Source organism: Rhinoderma darwinii, unplaced genomic scaffold (assembly GCF_050947455.1).
Source record: "Rhinoderma darwinii isolate aRhiDar2 unplaced genomic scaffold, aRhiDar2.hap1 Scaffold_437, whole genome shotgun sequence".
In the NCBI taxonomy this organism is placed as follows: domain Eukaryota; kingdom Metazoa; phylum Chordata; class Amphibia; order Anura; family Rhinodermatidae; genus Rhinoderma; species Rhinoderma darwinii.
In genome coordinates this window covers 137,784-150,085 of record NW_027463855.1, presented here as the reverse complement: position 1 = coordinate 150,085, position 12,302 = coordinate 137,784, and the positions used below count along the sequence as shown (strand labels likewise).

The 12,302-nt window shown below is 44.0% G+C and overlaps 1 protein-coding gene across 1 annotated transcript in view; it reads left to right on the top strand.

The window, feature by feature from the left end:
- Positions 1 to 2,211: 2,211 nt before the first annotated feature.
- The window catches only part of EXOC3L2 (exocyst complex component 3 like 2), an 89,735-nt gene continuing 79,644 nt past the window's right edge, over positions 2,212 to 12,302 (top strand). Inside the window, exon 1 of the mRNA XM_075848624.1 lies at positions 2,212 to 2,269. The gene's annotated coding sequence lies outside the window, so the exon portion shown is untranslated. The remainder of the gene's footprint in view (positions 2,270 to 12,302) is intronic.

Sequence of the window (12,302 nt, the reverse complement as noted above, 5' to 3'; positions counted from 1 at the left end):
CTACTGAAAACATGATTACAGTACGGGACAGTTGTCCTGCAGAGAGGCAGGGACTCCTAGCGTCGTACATAAGTATGATTCTAGGACCCCGGACGTAGTTAGTGTGTGTGCACGTATCCTCACAGCTAAACCTATGTTTATTCAGTCTACAATGTAGTGGCTGAATTGTCCTTCCTACATATTGGACACCACAAATACAATTTATTAAATAGATCACAAAGCTGGATTGGCCATTTAAACTTGCTTCAATATTACAAAGAGGCCGGTACGGCTTCGAAACACAGTATCTTGTTGTTGTTACATGTACAATTAAAGTATCTCATCCTTATACGGCTGCGCCCTTGGATTTCTCCGACCTTTTTTCCTTTTTACTGGATTCGTTCAGCGGATTTTGTGTACTCCAAATCTCCGGATCGGGAACTGTGGCTGCAACCGGCTCTGATAAGGGCACCTTTGAATACACCAGTTTGGGATGTTGTGCTCCGAGCATAACATCACCAGGTCAGTATATTTGACCCCTCTTTTTTCCCCCACAACTATACAGATTCAGGCACGATGTGCGCTTTGTTTGGGCCTGCAGATGAGAATACAATCAAAATTAATTGTCAGCAGTAGATTTAGGCATAAATCCTCTCTGATCGGGGTGAACATTATTGGTAATACACAGGGAAAGCCTCGATGCCAAGATCTTCGCTACAGGCTGGACATTGCAGTGAACCAAAGAGATGGGTCTGCATGAATCCAAGGACAGTGGCCTGAGAATCCGACTGTATTGAATAAGGAAGGAGATCACTCCGCAACGCCATGCCATACCCTGTGGACAGCGCTTGATTGGAGCCAATTTCATCCGACAACAGGACAATGACCCAAAGCACCTCCAAATGATGCCAGAACTATTTAGGGAAGAAGCCGGCAGCCGGTATTCTATCTGTAATGGAGTGGCCAGCGCAGTCACCAGATCTCAACCCCATAGAGCTGTTGTGGGAGGAGCTTGACCGTATGGTACGCAAGAAGTGCCCATCAAGCCGATCCAACTTGTGGGAGGGGCTTCTGGAAGCATGGGGGGGGAAATGTCTCCCGATGACCTCAGCAAATTAACAGCTCGAATGCCAAAGGTCCGCAATGCTGGAATTGCTGCAAATGGAGCGACCAAAGCAAAGTCTGAAGGAGAAAATCATTATTTCTAACCTTGTCAATGTCTGGACTGTATTTTCTGGTCATTTTGCAACTCATTTGATAAATATAAGTGTGAGATTTCATGGAAAACACAAAATTGTCTGGTGACCCCAAACTTTTGAACAGTAGTGTACGTACCTTTGTCAAGTGCGCAGGCGTCCACGACGACTCACTATGATCCGGTATCTGAATGTACACGTGGTAGAGATGCGTTGCAATGATGTAATCACACACGCTTTCCACGTGTCACATGACGCCCCTACCATGTGATGAGTTGTTCTGGACAAACGCGGTCATGACGCCGACGAATGACAGAGGTATTTTTGGTAATAGAAGATGAGCAGAGTACTAAGACACGGGATAAATAGGAAGTAGAAACTAGCTAGTGCCACCCCCAGACGAAGGTGGAAGCCGAAACGCGCGTCAGGGCAGGTCGCCATCGTTGAGACACAGCAGCATGGGTCAGTAGTCCACCAGTCATCCTAGGTCTTTCTCTTTATTCTTTTGCACTTAGGACTTTACAATTAATATATGGAGTCTGGTGGAATAATGGTAGGGGGCTCTATTGGATTTCCTGTGGAGGCTGGTAACAGCGGAGTTCTTCCATCTCTATAACCAGACACATAAATATTCACGTTGTACCAATGTATATGTGGATATATGACCCCTCGTATGATAACGCTCATGTCTTTTCTGTCATCTGTGGAGATGCATTTTTACATAGTTCATGTTCTGATTTTTTAGAATTTATGAGACAATACAAGATGTCTGTAGATGCCCCACGTGCGGAGCTTTTACACAAAACCATCATCTTCTTTGTTTTCATTTCCAAACGCGTTTTTCGTGCTTTTGCATTCCTCTCACTTCCTTAATGATGTATTTAAAGATGGCGGCCACCAGGTCAAGAGACTTTGGCATTTCCTTGAGACTGGCCAAGGTTTCCTGTAGATTGGGAGGGGAAAGAGGTGACAGGAATGGGATGGGATGGGAAGGGAGATTTCCTGTCTCCATTTATATCTCACACACTTAAAGCCACGCAGGAGCTGAGAGAGATGCAGTGAGATCAGGACGTGGACGGGCTGGTGTCAGCGGGGTGAGTGCGTCCGTCTCTGTAGTACTAGTATATAGATATATATCTGCCATGCATTGCTGCCTACGCTTCTCCACACCTTTCTGTTCTGTTGTTACATGAGGGGTAGTCGATATAAAGACATCACAATTTTCCGTATTATAATTAGTATTTGTATTTATCGTAAAGCGCTATTAGTTCCAGAGCGCTGTAAATCTAGAGAGGAGCCGGCCCATGAGGGAGATCAGAGAAGACGAAGAGCGTCCATAATAAGATGGGGCGAGTCAGGAGATCACACAAAGCCAAAAGAAGCAAAATGCTTTGTAGGGTCAATGAAGATTTTACTGCGATGTTTTAAAACACAAATTATGTTAAGAAATATCACTCGGGTGGATAGAAAATCGACAGTTCTTGAACTCATGCACAGCAAGTGGCCGCAACGTGTCAGCATAAGAATACAGGGTGTAATACAGGGTGTAATACAGGGTATAATGCAGGGTGTAATGCAGGGTGTAATACAGGGTATAATACAGGGTGTAATGCAGGGTATAATGCAGGGTGTAATACAGGGTATAATGCAGGGTGTAATACAGGGTATAATACAGGGTATAATACAGGGTGTAATGCAGGGTGTAATACAGGGTGTAATGCAGGGTGTAATACAGGGTGTAATACAGGGTGTAATACAGGGTGTAATACAGGGTGTAATGCAGGGTGTAATACAGGGTGTAATGCAGGGTGTAATACAGGGTATAATGCAGGGTGTAATGCAGGGTATAATACAGGGTGTAATGCAGGGTGTAATGCAGGGTGTAATAGAGGGTGTAATGCAGGGTGTAATGCAGGGTGTAATACAGGGTGTAATACAGGGTGTAATACAGGGTGTGATACAGGGTGTAATGCAGGGTGTAATACAGGGTGTAATGCAGGGTGTAATGCAGGGTGTAATACAGGGTGTAATACAGGGTGTAATGCAGGGTGTAATGCAGGGTGTAATGCAGGGTATAATACAGGGTGTAATACAGGGTGTAATGCAGGGTGTAATACAGGGTGTAATGCAGGGTATAATACAGGGTGTAATACAGGGTGTAATGCAGGGTGTAATACAGGGTGTAATGCAGGGTATAATACAGGGTGTAATGCAGGGTGTAATACAGGGTGTAATACAGGGTGTAATACAGGGTGTAATACAGGGTGTAATGCAGGGTATAATACAGGGTATAATGCAGGGTGTAATACAGGGTGTAATACAGGGTGTAATGCAGGGTGTAATGCAGGGTATAATACAGGGTGTAATACAGGGTGTAATACAGGGTGTAATGCAGGGTATAATACAGGGTGTAATACAGGGTGTAATGCAGGGTATAATACAGGGTGTAATGCAGGGTGTAATGCAGGGTGTAATGCAGGGTGTAATGCAGGGTGTAATGCAGGGTATAATACAGGGTGTAATACAGGGTGTAATACAGGGTGTAATGCAGGGTATAATACAGGGTGTAATGCAGGGTGTAATACAGGGTGTAATACAGGGTGTAATACAGGGTGTAATGCAGGGTGTAATGCAGGGTATAATACAGGGTATAATGCAGGGTGTAATACAGGGTGTAATACAGGGTGTAATACAGGGTGTAATGCAGGGTATAATGCAGGGTGTAATGCAGGGTATAATACAGGGTGTAATACAGGGTGTAATACAGGGTGTAATGCAGGGTGTAATACAGGGTGTAATACAGGGTGTAATGCAGGGTGTAATACAGGGTGTAATGCAGGGTATAATGCAGGGTGTAATGCAGGGTATAATGCAGGGTGTAATGCAGGGTGTAATGCAGGGTGTAATGCAGGGTGTGATACAGGGTATGATACAGGGTGTGATACAGGGTGTAATGCAGGGTATAATGCAGGGTGTAATGCAGGGTGTAATACAGGGTGTAATGCAGGGTGTAATGCAGGGTGTAATACAGGGTGTAATACAGGGTGTAATGCAGGGTGTAATACAGGGTGTAATGCAGGGTGTAATGCAGGGTGTAATGCAGGGTATAATACAGGGTGTAATGCAGGGTATAATGCAGGGTGTAATGCAGGGTGTAATGCAGGGTGTAATGCAGGGTGTAATACAGGGTATAATGCAGGGTGTAATGCAGGGTGTAATACAGGGTGTAATGCAGGGTGTAATACAGGGTGTAATGCAGGGTGTAATACAGGGTGTAATGCAGGGTGTAATACAGGGTGTAATACAGGGTGTAATACAGGGTGTAATGCAGGGTGTAATGCAGGGTGTAATACAGGGTGTAATACAGGGTGTAATACAGGGTGTAATGCAGGGTATAATACAGGGTATAATACAGGGTGTAATACAGGGTGTAATGCACGGTGTAATACAGGGTATTATACAGGGTGTAATACAGGGTGTAATACAGGGTGTAATACAGGGTATAATTCAGGGTGTAATGCAGGGTATAATGCAGGGTGTAATACAGGGTGTAATGCAGGGTGTAATACAGGGTGTAATGCCGGGTGTAATGCAGGGTGTAATACAGGGTGTAATAAAGGGTATTATACAGGGTGTAATACAGGGTGTAATACAGGGTGTAATACAGGGTATAATACAGGGTGTAATACAGGGTGTAATACAGGGTATAATACAGGGTGTAATATAGGGTATAATACAGGGTGTAATACAGGGTGTAATACAGGGTGTAATGCAGGGTATAATGCAGGGTATAATGCAGGGTGTAATGCAGGGTGTAATGCAGGGTGTAATGCAGGGTGTAATACAGGGTGTAATACAGGGTATAATACAGGGTGTAATACAGGGTGTAATACAGGGTGTAATGCAGGGTGTAATGCAGGGTGTAATACAGGGTGTAATGCAGGGTGTAATGCAGGGTGTAATGCAGGGTATAATACAGGGTGTAATACAGGGTGTAATACAGGGTATAATGCAGGGTGTAATGCAGGGTGTAATACAGGGTGTAATGCAGTGTGTAATACAGGGTGTAATACAGGGTGTAATGCAGGGTATAATGCAGGGTGTAATACAGGGTGTAATACAGGGTGTAATACAGGGTATAATACAGGGTGTAATGCAGGGTATAATGCAGGGTGTAATACAGGGTGTAATACAGGGTGTAATGCAGGGTGTAATGCAGGGTGTAATGCAGGGTGTAATACAGGGTGTAATACAGGGTGTAATGCAGGGTGTAATGCAGGGTGTAATACAGGGTGTAATACAGGGTGTAATACAGGGTATAATGCAGGGTATAATGCAGGGTGTAATGCAGGGTGTAATGCAGGGTGTAATACAGGGTGTAATGCAGGGTGTAATACAGGGTGTAATACAGGGTGTAATGCAGGGTGTAATGCAGGGTATAATGCAGGGTATAATGCAGGGTGTAATGCAGGGTGTAATACAGGGTGTAATGCAGGGTGTAATACAGGGTGTAATACAGGGTGTAATGCAGGGTATAATGCAGGGTATAATGCAGGGTGTAATGCAGGGTGTAATACAGGGTGTAATACAGGGTGTAATGCAGGGTGTAATGCAGGGTGTAATACAGGGTGTAATACAGGGTGTAATGCAGGGTGTAATGCAGGGTGTAATGCAGGATGTAATACAGGGTGTAATACAGGGTATAATAGAGGGTGTAATGCAGGGTATAATGCAGGGTGTAATGCAGGGTGTAATGCAGGGTGTAATACAGGGTGTAATGCAGGGTATAATGCAGGGTGTAATGCAAGGTGTAATACAGGGTGTAATACAGGGTGTAATACAGGGTGTAATGCAGGGTGTAATGCAGGGTGTAATGCAGGGTATAATGCAGGGTGTAATACAGGGTGTAATGCAGGGTGTAATGCAGGGTGTAATACAGGGTGTAATACAGGGTGTAATACAGGGTATAATACAGGGTGTAATACAGGGTGTAATACAGGGTGTAATACAGGGTATAATACAGGGTGTAATACAGGGTGTAATACAGGGTATAATACAGGGTGTAATACAGGGTGTAATACAGGGTGTAATACAGGGTATAATACAGGGTGTAATACAGGGTATAATGCAGGGTGTAATGCAGGGTGTAATACAGGGTGTAATGCAGGGTGTAATGCAGGGTGTAATACATGGTGTAAGGCAGGGTATAAGGCAGGGTGTAATGCAGGGTGTAATGCAGGGTATAATACAGGGTGTAATGCAGGGTGTAATGCAGGGTGTAATACAGGGTGTAATGCAGGGTGTAATGCAGGGTGTAATACAGGGTGTAATACAGGGTATAATACAGGGTGTAATACAGGGTGTAATGCAGGGTATAATACAGGGTGTAATGCAGGGTGTAATACAGGGTGTAATACAGGGTATAATACAGGGTGTAATACAGGGTGTAATGCAGGATATAATACAGGGTGTAATACAGGGTATAATACAGGGTGTAATACAGGGTGTAATGCAGGGTGTAATGCAGGGTGTAATGCAGGGTGTAATACAGGGTATAATACAGGGTGTAATGCAGGGTATAATACAGGGTGTAATGCAGGGTGTAATACAGGGTATAATGCAGGGTGTAATGTAGGGTGTAATGTAGGGTGTAATACAGGGCGTAATACAGGGCGTAATGCAGGGTATAATACAGGGTGTAATACAGGGTGTAATGCAGGGTATAATACAGGGTGTAATACAGGGTGTAATACAGGGTGTAATACAGGGTGTAATGCAGGGTGTAATGCAGGGTGTAATACAGGGTATAATACAGGGTGTAATGCAGGGTATAATACAGGGTGTAATGCAGGGTGTAATACAGGGTATAATACAGGGTGTAATGCAGGGTATAATACAGGGTGTAATACAGGGTGTAATGCAGGGTATAATACAGGGTGTAATACAGGGTGTAATGCAGGGTGTAATACAGGGTGTAATACAGGGTGTAATGCAGGGTATAATACAGGGTGTAATGCAGGGTGTAATGCAGGGTATAATACAGGGTATAATACAGGGTGTAATGCAGGGTATAATACAGGGTGTAATACATGGTGTAATGCAGGGTATAATACAGGGTGTAATGCAGGGTGTAATGCAGGGTGTAATACAGGGTGTAATACAGGGTATAATACAGGGTGTAATGCAGGGTATAATACAGGGTGTAATGCAGGGTATAATACAGGGTGTAATGCAGGGTATAATGCAGGGTGTAATGCAGGGTGTAATGCAGGGTGTAATGCAGGGTATAATACAGGGTGTAATGCAGGATATAATACAGGGTGTAATACAGGGTGTAATACAGGGTATAATACAGGGTATAATGCAGGGTGTAATGCAGGGTGTAATGCAGGGTATAATACAGGGTGTAATGCAGGATGTAATACAGGGTGTAATACAGGGTGTAATACAGGGTATAATACAGGGTGTAATACAGGGTGTAATACAGGGTATAATACAGGGTGTAATGCAGGGTATAATGCAGGGTGTAATGCAGGGTGTAATACAGGGTATAATGCAGGGTGTAATACAGGGTGTAATACAGGGTGTAATACAGGGTGTAATGCAGGGTATAATACAGGGTATAATGCAGGGTATAATGCAGGGTATAATTCAGGGTGTAATGCAGGGTATAATGCAGGGTGTAATGCAGGGTGTAATGCAGGGTGTAATACAGGGTGTAATGCAGGGTGTAATACAGGGTGTAATACAGGGTGTAATGCAGGGTGTAATGCAGGGTGTAATGCAGGGTATAATACAGGGTGTAATACAGGGTGTAATGCAGGGTGTAATGCAGGGTGTAATGCAGGGTGTAATACAGGGTGTAATACAGGGTATAATACAGGGTGTAATGCAGGGTGTAATGCAGGGTGTAATGCAGGGTGTAATGCAGGGTGTAATACAGGGTGTAATGCAGGGTGTAATGCAGGGTATAATACAGGGTGTAATGCAGGGTGTAATGCAGGGTGTAATGCAGGGTATAATACAGGGTGTAATGCAGGGTGTAATGCAGGGTGTAATACAGGGTGTAATGCAGGGTGTAATGCAGGGTGTAATACAGGGTGTAATGCAGGGTGTAATACAGGGTGTAATGCAGGGTGTAATACAGGGTGTAATACAGGGTATAATACAGGGTATAATGCAGGGTGTAATGCAGGGTATAATGCAGGGTGTAATGCAGGGTGTAATGCAGGGTGTAATGCAGGGTGTGATACAGGGTATGATACAGGGTGTGATACAGGGTGTAATGCAGGGTGTAATGCAGGGTATAATGCAGGGTATAATGCAGGGTGTAATGCAGGGTATAATGCAGGGTGTAATGCAGGGTGTAATGCAGGGTGTAATGCAGGGTGTAATACAGGGTGTAATACAGGGTGTAATGCAGGGTGTAATGCAGGGTATAATACAGGGTGTAATACAGGGTGTAATGCAGGGTATAATGCAGGGTGTAATGCAGGGTGTAATGCAGGGTGTAATACAGGGTATAATGCAGGGTGTAATGCAGGGTGTAATACAGGGTGTAATACAGGGTGTAAAACAGGGTGTAATGCAGGGTGTAATGCAGGGTGTAATGCAGGGTATAATGCAGGGTGTAATGCAGGGTATAATGCAGGGTGTAATACAGGGTGTAATGCAGGGTGTAATACAGGGTGTAATGCCGGGTGTAATGCAGGGTGTAATACAGGGTGTAATACAGGGTATTATACAGGGTGTAATACAGGGTGTAATACAGGGTGTAATACAGGGTGTAATATAGGGTATAATACAGGGTGTAATACAGGGTGTAATGCAGGGTGTAATGCAGGGTGTAATACAGGGTGTAATGCAGGGTGTAATACAGGGTGTAATACAGGGTGTAATACAGGGTGTAATATAGGGTATAATACAGGGTGTAATACAGGGTGTAATGCAGGGTGTAATGCAGGGTGTAATGCAGGGTGTAATGCAGGGTGTAATACAGGGTGTAATACAGGGTGTAATACAGGGTATAATACAGGGTATAATACAGGGTGTAATACAGGGTGTAATGCAGGGTGTAATACAGGGTGTAATGCAGGGTGTAATACAGGGTGTAATGCAGGGTATAATACAGGGTGTAATACAGGGTGTAATACAGGGTGTAATACAGGGTATAATGCAGGGTGTAATGCAGGGTGTAATACAGGGTGTAATGCAGGGTGTAATACAGGGTGTAATACAGGGTATAATACAGGGTGTAATGCAGGGTGTAATACAGGGTGTAATACAGGGTATAATACAGGGTGTAATGCAGGGTATAATGCAGGGTGTAATACAGGGTGTAATACAGGGTGTAATACAGGGTATAATACAGGGTGTAATGCAGGGTATAATGCAGGGTGTAATACAGGGTGTAATGCAGGGTGTAATGCAGGGTGTAATGCAGGGTGTAATGCAGGGTGTAATACAGGGTGTAATGCAGGGTGTAATGCAGGGTATAATGCAGGGTGTAATGCAGGGTATAATGCAGGGTGTAATGCAGGGTGTAATACAGGGTGTAATGCAGGGTGTAATGCAGGGTGTAATGCAGGGTGTAATACAGGGTATAATGCAGGGTGTAATACAGGGTGTAATGCAGGGTATAATACAGGGTGTAATGCAGGGTATAATACAGGGTGTAATGCAGGATATAATACAGGATGTAATACAGGGTGTAATACAGGGTATAATACAGGGTGTAATACAGGGTGTAATACAGGGTGTAATACAGGGTGTAATACAGGGTATAATGCAGGGTGTAATGCAGGGTGTAATACAGGGTGTAATACAGGGTATAATGCAGGGTGTAATACAGGGTATAATACAGGGTGTAATGCAGGGTGTAATGCAGGGTATAATACAGGGTGTAATGCAGGGTATAATGCAGGGTATAATTCAGGGTGTAATGCAGGGTGTAATGCAGGGTGTAATGCAGGGTGTAATGCAGGGTGTAATACAGGGTGTAATGCAGGGTGTAATGCAGGGTGTAATGCAGGGTATAATGCAGGGTGTAATGCAGGGTGTAATGCAGGGTGTAATGCAGGGTGTAATACAGGGTGTAATGCAGGGTGTAATACAGGGTGTAATACAGGGTGTAATGCAGGGTATAATGCAGGGTATAATGCAGGGTGTAATGCAGGGTATAATACAGGGTGTAATGCAGGGTATAATGCAGGGTGTAATGCAGGGTGTAATGCAGGGTGTAATACAGGGTGTAATGCAGGGTGTAATACAGGGTGTAATACAGGGTGTAATGCAGGGTGTAATGCAGGGTGTAATGCAGGGTATAATACAGGGTGTAATACAGGGTGTAATGCAGGGTGTAATGCAGGGTGTAATGCAGGGTGTAATGCAGGGTGTAATGCAGGGTGTAATGCAGGGTATAATGCAGGGTGTAATGCAGGGTGTAATGCAGGGTGTAATACAGGGTGTAATACAGGGTATAATGCAGGGTGTAATGCAGGGTGTAATACAGGGTGTAATACAGGGTGTAATGCAGGGTGTAATGCAGGGTGTAATACAGGGTGTAATGCAGGGTATAATGCAGGGTGTAATACAGGGTGTAATGCAGGGTGTAATGCAGGGTGTAATACAGGGTGTAATGCAGGGTGTAATACAGGGTGTAATGCAGGGTGTAATGCAGGGTGTAATGCAGGGTATAATGCAGGGTGTAATGCAGGGTGTAATACAGGGTGTAATACAGGGTATAATACAGGGTGTAATGCAGGGTGTAATGCAGGGTGTAATGCAGGGTGTAATACAGGGTGTAATACAGGGTATAATGCAGGGTGTAATGCAGGGTGTAATACAGGGTGTAATACAGGGTGTAATGCAGGGTATAATGCAGGGTGTAATGCAGGGTGTAATACAGGGTGTAATGCAGGGTGTAATGCAGGGTGTAATGCAGGGTGTAATACAGGGTGTAATGCAGGGTGTAATGCAGGGTGTAATGCAGGGTGTAATGCAGGGTGTAATACAGGGTGTAATACAGGGTATAATACAGGGTGTAATACAGGGTGTAATACAGGGTGTAATACAGGGTATAATACAGGGTGTAATACAGGGTGTAATGCAGGGTGTAATACAGGGTGTAATACAGGGTATAATACAGGGTGTAATACAGCGTATAATGCAGGGTGTAATGCAGGGTGTAATGCAGGGTGTAATGCAGGGTGTAATACAGGGTGTAATACAGGGTATAATGCAGGGTGTAATGCAGGGTATAATACAGGGTGTAATGCAGGGTGTAATGCAGGGTATAATACAGGGTGTAATGCAGGGTGTAATGCAGGGTGTAATACAGGGTGTAATACAGGGTGTAATACAGGGTGTAATGCAGGGTATAATACAGGGTGTAATGCAGGGTATAATACAGGGTGTAATACAGGGTGTAATGCAGGGTATAATACAGGGTGTAATACAGGGTATAATACAGGGTATAATACAGGGTGTAATGCAGGGTATAATACAGGGTGTAATGCAGGGTATAATACAGGGTATAATGCAGGGTATAATACAGGGTATAATACAGGGTGTAATGCAGGGTGTAAGGCAGGGTGTAATGCAGGGTGTAATACAGGGTATAATACAGGGTGTAATGCAGGGTATAATACAGGGTGTAATGCAGGGTGTAATACAGGGTATAATGCAGGGTGTAATGTAGGTTGTAATACAGGGCATAATACAGGGTGTAATGCAGGGTGTAATGTAGGTTGTAATACAGGGCATAATACAGGGTGTAATGCAGGGTGTAATACAGGGTATTATACAGGGTGTAATACAGGGTGTAATGCAGGGTATAATACAGGGTGTAATGCAGGGTATAATGCAGGGTGTAATGCAGGGTGTAATACAGGGTATAATACAGGGTGTAATGCAGGGTATAATACAGGGTGTAATGCAGGGTGTAATACAGGATATAATGCAGGGTGTAATGTAGGGTGTAATACAGGGCATAATACAGGGTGTAATGCAGGGTGTAATACAGGGTGTAATACAGGGTATAATACATGGTGTAATACAGGGTGTAATTCAGGGTATAATACAGGGTGTAATACAGGGTATAATACTGGGTGTAATACAGGGTGTAAT